The sequence below is a fragment of the Delphinus delphis genome, chromosome 12 (assembly GCF_949987515.2).
Source record: "Delphinus delphis chromosome 12, mDelDel1.2, whole genome shotgun sequence".
NCBI classification, from domain to species: domain Eukaryota; kingdom Metazoa; phylum Chordata; class Mammalia; order Artiodactyla; family Delphinidae; genus Delphinus; species Delphinus delphis.
The window spans coordinates 60,373,646-60,384,551 of NC_082694.2; the positions used below are offsets into that span (position 1 = coordinate 60,373,646).

The 10,906-nt window shown below is 42.9% G+C and overlaps 1 long non-coding RNA gene across 2 annotated transcripts in view; it reads left to right on the forward strand.

Annotated features, from left to right (window-relative positions):
- The window catches only part of LOC132435464 (uncharacterized), a 46,865-nt gene extending 40,217 nt beyond the window's left edge, over positions 1 to 6,648 (forward strand). For both annotated transcript variants that reach the window (XR_009521549.1, XR_011246667.1), the window contains exon 4: positions 6,484 to 6,648. This is a non-coding gene — a long non-coding RNA (uncharacterized lncRNA). The remainder of the gene's footprint in view (positions 1 to 6,483) is intronic.
- Positions 6,649 to 10,906: the final 4,258 nt, after the last annotated feature.

The window sequence follows — 10,906 nt, forward strand, 5'->3', positions numbered from 1 at the left end:
GGGGAAGCACCAGGGCCTAACAGAAGGAAGAGGAACAAGGGGGAAGAACATGAGTGAAAGACTGTATCATGACTTCCACAGGAAAGGCAAGGCAAGGCAGGGTACGCAGGTTTAGGATGGGCTAGTTTGAGTCATTTCAGTGGGCTCTGGGTTGGGGGTGGGAGGTCTCGTTTTCTGGTATCTGGTCTTCAGCTTCTTGGGGCAGGGGGATGGTGGGCTCCCATTGAGAGCCCTTTGGGAGCCTGATCTAAAGGGGGTGGCTGGGGTATGTCCTTTGGATTGGTTGGTGTGCATATAAAAGACGTGTTCCCAGGACTTCCCTGGCGGTCCAGTGGTTAGGACTCTGCGCTTCCACTGCAGGGGACACGGGTTCGATCCCCGGGGAACTAAGATCCAAAAAAAAAGAAAAGAAAAAAGATATGTTCCCATGCAAGCTGTTTGCTGTCTCTGGGAATTAGCTAACCCTGAGAGGGGCAGTCCCTTCCAGTATCTGCATGGCCGCAAGATGTCAAAGCATCAGAATAAAAAGATATGCTTAATACACTCCACCTTGCAAAGTCTTTATTGTTGGGTCTATTTTTACTGGTGCCACCTGAGACTGTCCTCAGTCTCTTCCCCCTTGACCTCCCTGCTTCCTGAGGTCTAAACAGTGTATGCCTCTCAAGATGCTTGGGGTAACCTCTCCTTCAAATCCTAGTAAGATGAGGCTGCTTCTGGTACGGATGGCTCCTGCACACCTGTTTTGTACTTCATGCTTTGCAAGGCATGTCAAGTGCACCTGTTGTATGGTCCCATGCAACCCCCTGGAGGTGAGAGATTCTTCTTTCCCATTTACTCCCATTGAATATTTCTCAAGTCTTTCCACTTGCCTAAGAATCTCAGTATTTGCAGATCTCCCTTATCCATTTTTTATCATCTGTTTTCCTTTTTCTTTTCCCAGCTGTACGTGCTACTGTTCCTCCTGGGCCACTTCTGATGCTTTATTCATTCAACACACATTTGTTGCACATGGGCTCTGTGACAGGGCTTGTTCCAGGTCCTAGGGACACAGAGACAAACAAGACTATCCTTGTGGGGTAGGAAAAACACTTTGAGGTTTTTTTCTTTTTGAGGTTTATACTTTTTTTTGAGGTTTGATAATGTGCCAGTCACATTCATAAGAACTGTTTCACTTAATCTTCCTATTGTGTTTTTTTTGCTTGTTTTTCTTTATGGGCGGCCGCACCATGTGGCATGTGGGATCTTAGTTCCCTGACCAGGGATCAAACCCATGCCCCCTGCATTGGGAGCTCGGAGTTTTAACCACCGGACTGCCAGGGAAGTCCCTATTTCACTTAATCTTGATACCCTCTCTCAAGATGAGTTCTATGATACCATTCTTACAGATAAACAACACCATTCTTACAGATAAAGCACTAAGTCTTCGAGAGCTTAAGCAGGAACCCCAAGGTCACACAACTAGCCAATGGAGAGCTGGGGTTTGAACCCTGGTGTCTGACTCCAGAGTACACAATTTTCACCTTGATGCCATTGGTCCCTCCAGAGACATTATTCATAGCACTTTCCCATCCTAATCCTTGCAGGGATGAGCCTCTTTTTCCAAATAAAATCAAAATTATTTAGCAAAAAGTAACAATAACAACAACTTTCTAGACTTAGAAGCCTTTGCCACTAATTAACTGGATGATCTTGAGAACGTCGCTAACTTTTTCTAGGCTTCCATTTCCTCTGCTGTAAAACAGGGCAGGGGCAGAATTAGTGACTTCTAAGGTCCCATTAAGCTCCAATGTTCTTTTAATCAATCAGACATGTCTGCAGCACTATTTTGGAGAACTGTTTGCTTTGAGATGGAGAAGGAAAGCCAGGAAAGGCTTGGTGCTCGCCCGGTGACAAGAAACACCACAGCATCTTCTTAGCTAGTGTTTCTCTGTCAAAACATGTTTTTTAGTGTTGCAGATTCAGCCTATTAAAACCATTGTGTGCTGGCACCAAGGGTAACATAGAAGCGAGCCAATGCATTTTAAAGACATTTGTAGAATACAAACACCAACTAAGACCAAGGCACTGCTGCCACAGTGGCTGAACTCACAAGGGAAATCCCGGGACCCATCCCACCACGGCACCTTCGTGAACTCCCCTCTGCTGGCTACCCCAAGGCCAACCACAGCCTGGTAACACGGCCCCAACAACCAGCCAACCTCGGCTCTGTCGTGTTCTTGAGTTCAGCCGTGTTTCCCAGCCTCTGCACGTTCCTCATGCCATTCTCACTGTCGAATTACCCACCTTCCCATCTTCACGTATGTATTAGCTTGTTAGGGCTGCTATAAAAAAATCTGGGTGGCTTAAACAACATGCACCTGTTTTCTCCCATTTTAGAGGCTGGAAGTCCAAGATCAAGATGCAGGCGGGGCTGCTTTCTTCTAAGGCCTCTCTCCTTGTTTTGCAGATGGCCGCTTTCCTGCTGTGTCATCAGAGGGCCTTTACTCTGTGCGTGATCCCTGATGTCTTTTCCTTTTCTGATAAGTACACCAGTCATATTGGCTTAGGGTCCACACATAAGACCTCATTTAGCCTTAATTACCTCTTTAAAGAGCCCCGCTCCAAGTACTGACACATTCTGAGGTGTTGGGGATTAGGACTTCAAGGTATGGATTTTGAGGTGACACGACTCAGCCCATAACAACGCTGGAATCCTACCCATTCTTCTCATCCCTCCTCATGTGTTTTCACGAACCCTGGAATTTAACCAGTTGGAGCCTCTCCTTCCTTGTAACAACTTTGCTCCAGTCCACCCCTTAACAAAAGTCCCTAGTGGAGTGTAAGCTCCTTGAACAACAGAACGATGTCTTGTTTTATAAACTATGTCTTATGTTATTATATCCCCCAATTGCATATAGTTTAATGCTGTATTCAGAGTAAAAACTCAACAAATATTCAGTAGGAGAACTGATAAACTGTGGTACATCCAGACAATGGAATGTTATTTAGTGCTAAAAGGACATGAGCTATCAAGCCATGAAAAGACATGGAGAAAACTGAAATGTATATTACTAAGTGAAAGAAGCTAATCTGAAAAGGCTACATACTGTACAATTCCAACTATATAACATTCTGGAAAAGGCAAAACTATGGAGAGAGTAAAAAGATCAGTTGTTGCCAGGAATAAGGGGGAAGGGATGGATGAATAGGTGAAGTACAGCTGATTTTTAAGGCAGTAAAACTATTCTGTATGATACTATAATAGTGGATTCAGGTCATTGTATATTTGTCCATACCCACAGAATGTACAACACCAAGAGTGAACTCTAACACAAACTGTGGACTGCTGATAAAGATGTGTCAATTCAGGTTCATTGACTGTAATAAATGTACTACTCTGCTGCAGGATGTTGATACGGGGGGAGGCTGTATGAGTGTGGGAGCAGAAGGTATATGGAAGCTCTATGCACTTTCTACGTGATTTTGCTGTGAACCTAAGACTGCTTTAAACAATAAAGAAAAAACCTCAACAAATATATTTTTTAATCAAATTGAATTTTCTGCACAGCCCTCACACATCTGTAAGTCTGGGTATGACTTTCATCTTTCTGTGGAAACCCTGTTTTCTTTTATAGCTAACTAGGTCTTTAGCCTGACAAGGGATAACAAAGCAATTAAGGAAGAGAATAGTGTCTGAGATTTGCTCATTCCTCCATCTAAAATCCTAATATTTGGACTTCCCTGGTGGCGCAGTGGTTGAGAGTCCGCCTGCCGATGCAGGGGACATGGGTTCGTGCCCCGGTTCGGGAATATCCCACATGCCGCGGAGCGGCTGGGCCCGTGAGCCATGGCCGCTGAGCCTGCACGTCCGGAGCCTGTGTTCCGCAATGGGAGAGGCCACAACAGTGAGAGGCCCAAGTACCACAAAAAATAAATAAATAAAATAAAATCCTAACATTTGGGTATTGCAAGACAGCATGAACCTCAGAGTAGGCAGCCCACTTCCCAATCAATGTTAACTATACTCCAAGGTGCTGTAAAACCTTGATTAGCCAGAATTAGCTATGCTAAAGGACCAGAGTTCTAGTTCACTGGTTCTATGGCTCCTGAGTGGGTCCTCCCTCCCAAGCCTGGCCTCCTTGGAAGAAAGCACAGCATTCTCTGAGGATAGTAGTGTTCACTCATTGTTGCCGTGACCTGGGTGTCTGCTTCTGGGGTCTAATGCTAAAGAAATAAATGTTAGAATCCACTGTAAGTGTAGCTGCTGGCAAAGGACAAATATCCAGAGAAGCTGGGCCTTTGAGCAGACACAGGGACAGCAGAAAGTTCCTTATAGTGGGACAGAGAGGAGGAGGAGGAGGGGCAAGGGAGAGAAGGTCAGAGGAGGCCGGAGATGAACCTCAGATCCTTCACCACCACGAAATTCAGCAATGTGGGGGGAGAAGTCCACGTGACTGGGAGGGCACCAAGTGCTGGATCCTCCCTGACACCCTCTATGGAGGCCATTTACCAGGTTGTGAAGATCTGTGCCTAGTGTAGGTACACTTAGACCACATGCTTCAGCCCTGTACAATGCAAAGTCCAACGATCACCCTATACTAAGACTAACTTCAAATGCCACCTCCTCCATCAGGCCACCCTGATCACTCCAACTGGAAGCAATCTCTCCACTTACTCATCATCTTGCCATAGTTTCAACTGTGTTTCTTGGAGCCCATGAGAGTCAGAAGGAAGTTTCAGGAAACTCCTTAGTGAAAGGGTAGAGGGCTAGGAGGGGAAGGGCTCCCCACTACAGGTCAACCAGAACAGCTGCACTTTTGCCTATAACATATACCAAGGTCCTTCTTACAATTCCATTTAAAAAGGAAAAACCTTTAAAACCACTAATGTACAGTGAAATAGCAGTATCCATCCTAGATAATCCAGATGGTCTCAATTTAGATACATGTTGTCCCATTGTCAGATAACATGTCAGAACATGTGTCCCTATTTGGCATTTGTAAAATATCATGGAGCTGATGACATTTATCACATAGTGTCTTGGATTATAGTTACTTGTATGCTTGTTTTATCACCTCAACAAATTATAAACTGCCCAAGTGTAGGCAGCATAATTCTTCTTTGCATCCTTTAGAGTACCTGTCACAGCGCCTTATACTCCGGTGTTGAACATGTATATGTTGCATAACAATAAGAATGTTAGGTCGCATTCACTATCAAGCAGATTTATGCAGCAGGTCCTGAGAGTTACAGCATAATGGAATGAATGCGCACAATTCTTATCTTTGCTTTCTAGACAGATCCACAATTAGAAACAATTTAAAGATAGGACTTTACAAACCAAAAAGGAGTCTTAGACCACTCTAGGAACAGAGATTTTAATATAGGGCCACAAAGGAGACAGCTACCTTTGAAAAAGCTCAGCATTCAGTGTTCACTTGATAAATCTCACAGCATTTCTGGGCTTAGGTACAAAACATAGGGTTACCATGTGCTGATTCTTGTGTGGGTGCCTAATTTGCATAACATGTCCTTCTGCTCAGACAAGTGACTGGACCACAGCCAGGAGCATCTAGATGTCCCTGGAAGGTTAAGATGAAGGCCTCTGGAACACAGCTTTCATATTGAGTCAAGTAGGTTTGGAAAGATGACAGAAACATAGGTCAGCGCAAGAGCAGTGCCAGCATTACTGGCCCAATTCCTTGGCACCGTGTGGGCCCCCAATAAATTCACGTTGAATGTGTGAAATGGCTCCCCTCCCCTCCTTCTCCAGTTCAGTCAGCAGTCAGGCAGCTCAAAGCACTCTCAAGGGCACACGTCTAGCTATCTATTATCCTCCTTGAGGAAACTACCACAACCATTGCTTCTACAGCGCTAAGGACAAAGGCTAGCAAGTGGGCTTCAGAGCATCCACAATGCCAGGTGGGAGAGGCGTGCTGATGAGTCTGGTCCATCAGCAGAGTGAGCTGCAGCAAAGGGGCCTGAGCCTGAGCCTAACTGACCTTGGGACCCTAGCAGGAGATTATTGTCAGATGTGGTTTTCAAACATCCCTATAAAATGTTCTCTGTGAAGTAAATGTAAAGACTGTCCTGGATGTCCCCCACTGCACATTTCCTGGTTTTCTGTGTGCCAGTCCAAATTAAGCGACCTGCAATAAGCCCATCAGAAGATGGTCTGTCCTTTGTGCACAGGAACTTCTGACACTGGGTAAAACAAGAAAGGTGACACAAGAAAGGCAGAGATGCTGAAGGCATTATGTACCTGCAGGGTAGGAGTATGTTTGGTGCCTGTGTTGGGGGGAGGTATATGGGTACCTGTCCTTCCATGTAAGTGCATAAATGCATGTAGGAGAGCAGGAGAAATGGGGGTGTCATTGCAGACCTCTCTCTTCCCCTCTCTTTTTTCAATTTGTTTCTCACTAGCCCAGAACATTAACAGACAAAATTTTACTTCCTGCTCATCTTATAATCCCTGTCATAGTTCTATAATGTTCTTTTTGGCAGGTACCAAATTGGATGAATAAAGAAACTTTGACAATGCAACAGTCTGGATTTGATACCAGGTATACAAATGAAGACGCATCAGAGAAAGAATTAGCAGGGATTGAAATCTATACAAACCAAGTTTTCACTGTCTGCATGACCTTGAATGAATCACACACCTTGCTCTAGTTCATTCAATAAAGCATTCTTTGATTCAAAAATATTTATCATGTGCCAGGTATCTGTACTAAGCTCTGAGAACATGTTCATTTACTCACTTGACAAATATTCATTAAGTCCCTACTATGTGCCAAGCACTGATCAAGTTGTTGGGATGCAGCTGTGAATAAAACAAAGTTTTTGCCCTCATAGAGCTTACATTCTAGTGATGTGGGGTAGAGGAGAAAATAAACAAATAAATATACAATCTGTTGAATGATAAGTGCTATGAATAAAGGGGGGTAAAGAGATAAGAAGGACCATGAGTGAAATTTTACACAGTCAGTCCTAGGTATTGGTTCCAGGATGACCTAAAGATAACAAAATCCCAGGACGCTCAAGTTCCTTATATAAAATAGCATAGTATTTGCATATAACCTACATACATCCTCCTGTATACTTTAAATCATCTCTGGATTACTTGTTATACCTAATACAATATAAATGCTATGTAAATAGTTGCCAGTGTGTGGCAAATTCAAGTTTTGGTTTTTGGAACTTTCTGGAATTTTTTTGGGGGGGGAATATTTTCAATCCATAGTTAGTTGAATCTGCAGATGCAGAATGTGTGGAGGTGAAAGGCTGACGTATAGGACGTGTTCAAAGCCTCTGGGGAGCTAACATTTAAGCAAAGACTTGAAAGAATCTAAGGAGGGAGACATACAGCTCTCTGGAGAAAGAGCACATCACAAAGAATATAATAGGAATGACTCCTCACTATACACAAAAGGCTTTTAAGTTGCCTTAAATCCCTTCTGGAAAGAGACAAACTGTAAATCAATCCTAAGGGCCTCACCTACCCAACATGGACAAACAACCTAAGATGAGGAAGAATGAGATGAATGTCAAAGGGTTTTTAAGCCTGGAAGGCTATTTAAATATTGATATTAGGTAATATTTTTATTAGTCACTGGTTTCCAGTCAAAAATCAAGTCCAAGTATGCAGCTATATTTGAAGGCCTTACCCCCAAGTAAAATTGGTGCTGCCTGAGTTCAAAAGCCAATTCAAATGCCAAGAGTCCTCCTAGGATTTGGTAGTTCACTGTCTAACCTGCTCAGAACTGTATGCTAGGCCTGTAGTCTGCATGCTCACACCATCTCATATATACTATTTCCTGCTGCATTTGATTAGGCGAAAGTGAAATCTCCTAACCGAGATGTGACCTGACGTTCTTTATTTACAGGGAAATCACTGGTTAGAAAATTCCTCAGCTTTTGGCAACTGTTCAGCCAAATTCATTAGCACAGGTTAACTTTATTCCCAGGACTGGTGCAATTCTATTTGGGTAGCAAGGAGGGGAATCCTCCAGCTATAAGGACATTCTTGTTCAAAATGTTCTAAACTTCCAGTTTCTCTTACATTTTTCCTTAAATCTAACTTGGCGGGGCGGGGGGGGGGGGATAATCGAGAACATACACACAAGAATTCAGTCTGAATGTGGCATTTTGGAGGAAAACCCCAGCTGAGTACACACCAGTGTGTTTCAGCTTTGCTACAAGAGAAATAGTTATGCATTGTACATGGACTATAAGACATTTTTTGTAAACCTTACTTTTAAATGTTTGAATTTCAGGACTTAAAATGTTCCATGTGTTTAGTATTTCTTGTTCAGCTAGACTAAAGAAAAGTGGTTGAAAATTCAGTCTCAGCATATGTATATTTCAGGAATGTTTAATATGTTACTATTTCTGGAGCTATGGAGTTTGTGAACATGGCTTTTACATTCATCACTGGTTGTAGTCAAGGGTCACTTATTCAATATGTATTTATTGAGTACCTACTATGTGTCAGCCCCCACTTTGGGTATGCAAGATACAACAGCAAAGAAAGTCCACAAATTAGAGGAAGCAGACCATAAATGAATCTATAAGTAAATATAACATAATGTCAGGTAATGAAGAAATTCTTCCTGCTTTAAGCAGGGAAAGGGAATGTGGGTGGTGCTGCTATTCCAGAGGAATAGCCTCTCCTCTGAAGTCTCATTTGAATAAAGACCTTAAGGGATCCTTTTGGTTTTGGGGGAAGAAGTACCCAGGCATACGGAGTGCCCCAGGCACTCCTGGAGTTCCTGGAAAAGCCTGGAGGCCATGTGGCCAGGGCAGAGTGAGTGAGAGGGAGAGCTGGTCATTGGAAATGAGGTCTTTCATAGAACCATATGTCAGAGGGTTCCTGGTTGCCCCCAAAGTGGAAGAACCACTGAACCCACAGTCCAGTTTCATTTTTTGGAGGTCCAAACAGTGATAATGAATTGCAAGGAGACTGTGCTATCAATCTACAATCTCCTCATTAAGCTTCATCTTACTCCGTATAAAAATTGGTATCTGTTGTTTTCTCTTCTGGACCAATTTACCCATGCATTTCTCCCCCTTGAAACACCCTTCTTGACTCCTCTCCCTGTTCAGTCTCTCCCATATTTCAAAACTTAATTTAAGCTCTGCCTCCTGTAAGAATCCTTCCCTAACTCTTCTGGGTGACACTCAGCAGCTCTTCTGACACTGTGACCGGAGGTTTTACTTAGGACTTCCTCACCATCAATAGATTGGTGTTCAGGGGAACCCTGAAATTGAATGCGAAAGAGTTTGTGTAATCCTCCATGCGTGTTTTCACAAGCGTGTTCATAAGTCCCGTGAGATTTTAAAATGAGTCTGTGACTTAAAAGATTGAGATCCACTCCTTTTGACCAGTGCTTCTCACACATCAAATGTGCACATGAACCATCTACATTTCATTAAAATGAAGATTCCAGTTCAGTAGCTCTGGAGTGAGGTTTGGTGCTGCTGGTCCCAGGACCATACTTAATGGCAAAAGGCTAGAATATTTTATTCTGCACTTGTCTGCATACACTGGCTTGTTGCTCCCTATCTCCTAAGTAGATTGCAGGTTTCTGCTAATACTTCTTGGCTCTTCTCCCACAGCAGGGACTAGAAAAATAGCCCATCGTTGGACCTGACAGATGCTTGCTCTACAGATATAAGTACACTAATTGAAACTAATTAAAATAGCTTCTCTGTGTTCACTTTCTTAGTCTCACTTAGTTTTCTAAGGTAACCACCTGTTTTTCAAGGTGCTGAACTTTTCTGTAACCCGGAGCAGAATCTCAGAACTCCTAAAATCTTCCTAAAGCAAAGTTTTTCTCTCTCTTCCATATTGAAATAAAAATCCACCAAACCCAAAAGACATCATGGTACAGGAAATGCCTCGTTTGGAAGGATAATCCACTATATAAGGGCATTCTCCCTCACTGGAAATGTTCAGTACCAAGATGTCCAGTGCAAATAAATAATGTGGAACATCAAAGAAGCCAGGATAAATCAAATCACCACCACTAGGCCCTTGAAGGGGTAGGTTCCAGATAAACTGTTTAGAGCCCAGAAGTGAAGTCTCATAAAGAAAGGGCAGAGAGGGAAGGTCTCTAGAAGTTAAGGAACGGTGTAGAAAAGTGAAAATGGGGTTTGGGAATAAAATTGCTACCTCAAAAAACTTTCCACTCTATATTTGCATAAGCTGTAAAACAAGTTACTTAGTCATGTGGAAATAAAGTGTTTTTAACAGCATCTAATGACACAGCAAATGAAAAAAAATTTTTTACATGCAAGACACACGTGTAAAGAATGTGTGTGCGGGGCTTGCCTGGTGGCGCAGTGGTTGAGAGTCCGCCTGCCGATGCAGGGGACACGGGTTCGTGTCCCAGTCCGGGAAGATCCCACATGCCACGAAGCGACCGGGCCTGTGAGCCATGGCCGCTGATCCTGCGTGTCTGGAGCCTGTGCTCCGCAACGGGAGAGGCCACAACAGTGAGAGGCCCGCGTACCGGGAAAAAAAAAAAAAAAGAATGTGTGTGCGAAAGGAATTTTTCATGTGGTATTTAATAAATATATATACATATTATTTGTACTTATAAAAATACTATGTGCAATGAAAGCTATGCATAAATATTTATAAAATAACTTTATCTAAGTAGGCCAGTAACATTTAATATTTTTCAATAAATTCATACATAAAATATATACATTAGTGCCAAATGGAACATATATTTTGAAATATGAACCCCTAGTAAAACTCTTAGGAATCTGGAGTAAAATTCAGGTATCTGCCAAAGGAAACTTCGGAGTAGCTGTCATCTGAAGAAAAGAAACGATGCTGGGTCTCTTATCTTCATGGACTGTTTTGCTTGTCATATTTCTAACATCACTTCAGCTGAATTTTGTATTTGACTTCCAACTT